The sequence below is a fragment of the Centruroides vittatus genome, unplaced genomic scaffold, assembly GCF_030686945.1.
Source record: "Centruroides vittatus isolate TY-2023 unplaced genomic scaffold, ASM3068694v2 contig_1215, whole genome shotgun sequence".
Lineage (NCBI taxonomy): Eukaryota > Metazoa > Arthropoda > Arachnida > Scorpiones > Buthidae > Centruroides > Centruroides vittatus.
In genome coordinates, this window is record NW_027120777.1 from 1799526 (window position 1) to 1802424 (window position 2899).

Below are 2899 nucleotides of genomic sequence, written 5' to 3' on the forward strand. Positions count from 1 at the left end.
ACAACACACGATTTTCTGACTAAAAACATCCCTTTTTTGTGGGCCCATTAGGTCTACAGGCTCTGGTGATTTCTTCTCCCTACAACCTACGCATTTACATATACAATGGCACCCACCTGGTACACGCAAACACTCGTCTATACACGCACACGCTCACACCTACACATACTTGCACACACCTACGCTATCCCTACACACCCAAACGTATAAAATAGTAAAGTAACGTTATGTACTGTACTTATGTATTGACACACAATTTTATTCTGTGCAATATATTTGATTGGTTTGATCGTTCACGAACAATCAAAATACGAACAATTGAATATGGTTAAATTTCATGTACGAAATATGAGGTTGCTGCTATTAAATTTCAGTCATAAAATTGAATTTCTCGATATGTTCGTATCATGATTTCCTTCTTATTCGGTGGGTCGTGGGTTCGCTCCTCACCAATGAGCTGGGCACGTGAAGTTTTCGGGTTTCTTCATGTGTAACCTAGTCTCCAGTTATGTGAGTAACCATACGAATGTGTTGGGTGTGTCACGTGTCGCAAACTCCGGTGAATGGTCTCAATGAATGAGTTAATACTACCACGTAGTATTAACTTATTTTGTAGTATTAACTTTGAGTTATGTGAGTAACACGTACCCGTTTTTACTCACATAACTCAAAGACTAGACACCATGAAAAGGGCCAATACGCCCTTAGAAAGTTTTTCCGGGAAGCACGATCGTCTACGTGTTGCCTTGCCGTATCCCATTAAACCAGCAACCCTTCTAAATTCACTCAATCGTAGTGAAGTAACTGGTGAAGATAAGTCACATTAATTAATATTTTAGGAGTGTATAGTAACTTATATAAATTAGTATTAGAGTTTGAAAATAAGTGGGATGAGATGAAATGAGCCATTCATCAATTTAGCCCTATACATTATATCATTATCGTGGCATGCTTTTTATATAAATTTGGCACTTCTACATCCGAGGTTTGAACCAAATGACCCTATTGTTCTACCTCTCTCCCCGGAGCCGATCTCAACCAATGGTACACGTACCACCAGGGGTACGCGAGAAGTTAGTGCTATAAGTCTACACACACAAGACACAGGTGGTACGCGTGTGAAATAGGTTGAGAACAGCTACTCAAGATATAATAAAACTAAATATTCTCTTACATTAATATTTCGTGCTGTTTATAGATGTATTGAATTACTTTATTATTTATATAGGCCTATGCCGTATTTGTTCATTATAATTGATTAGACACTACTACTTTCCACGTCTCTACGAACAAAATATTGTTTTTAGGACCAGAACCTCTCATAAATAAAAGAAACTTGAAAGGCCTTAGTCAATAGACAATATCACTTATTATTTTCCCACTATATCGAGGTCCCAAGTATATTAGAAAAAACTGTATTATATTTTTCAAATAATAAATCTGACAAAAAAAAAAAAATAGTTTCCTTTAATTACAACCGAATGGAACAATTTGTAACAAGTGTTTTGAACCTTTGTAAATGGGAGCAACAGGAGCCATTTGATATGGTTACGTAAAATGGTACTGCTGACCCCCGTGTAATAGATACCGCCATTGATATATAGAAAGACATTCTAAACTCGAATTTAAGATAGAAGAAGTAAATTACAGAAATGTAATTATACAAAATTAAAATGGTTTCGGTGCTAACAGTTTCAATTACAGTATGGTGCTAGCAACGAGTTGGTTTGCATTTGCTTCATTGAGTATTAAGTGAGAGAGAAATAGAGAAAATCACTTTAGCTGATTACATGTTTGCTTCAATGAGAAGTAATGTAATAAGAAATTCAAATTATATTAATTAAAATTATTAAGCTGACAAAATTATACAATTATATATCATTTAGAATATAAAAAAAAAAATATATACTTACAATTGTTTTTCTCTTCTAAAATAAGTTTAATTACAGTTTTTCTTAATTAATTGTTAATCAGTTAACGAGACTATTAGAGTGGCCCAAAAGTCAATCTAAAGTCTCTAAATCGCTGTGTAATTTAAATGTTTTTATTATTTTCAAACCTTGCAAAAATTGTTTAAAATTATATTCTTGTTCAATACATAAATTTTAACTTTCTTGCTAAAAATCTCGGTTACCTGAATTTTGGGCTAATCTGTATTATAAGTCTTCACTTTCTATTGTTACTTTAATATGACGTTTCAGATAATCACGAGCCGACAAGTAGATAAAACCGACAAATGAAAACTTGTGGTTGATCATGGGTTCGTATCTCACTAAACGGGCACGTGGAGTTTTCCGGGTTTTTTTTTACGCGTATAACATCTAAATGGGGGACCAGTTTTCCATAGAAAATCTTTCCAGGAATGATCGGCCAAGTGTTAAATTGTCTTATTCCATCAATTTATTCCAATCCATATTAAAAATTATTGCTTTTTTGATCGTTTCGGTGTGTCGTTTTCAAGAATAAAACTTTAATTTGCCTGTGAGTCTATGAGAATTCCTATTTCTCACCAGAATTTCTATCTAAGAATTAGTATTGTAAATAAAAGAATTAATACAGTAATATGGGACATACAATAGAAGAATTTCCATAAATAAATAACAGGGTGGGATCTAATATATTCGTTCTTTGGAATAATTTAACTCCTGTTTTCAAACCAGAATTTCTGTATAAGAATTAATATAGTGAATAAGGAACCAGTATGATGGAATTCATAATAAATAATAATACTGGATTTATAGGAATTAGTATTGTAAAATTTGGTATGCTCATATTAAGATTCGGAATTTCATTTCTTTGGAATCTAGAGCAACAAAGTGGCTTTAATACAACTGGATAAGGTGACCATTGCAACATTAAGCCAATTTTTTCGCTTACAAACTGCTTGTTTTAATAATAA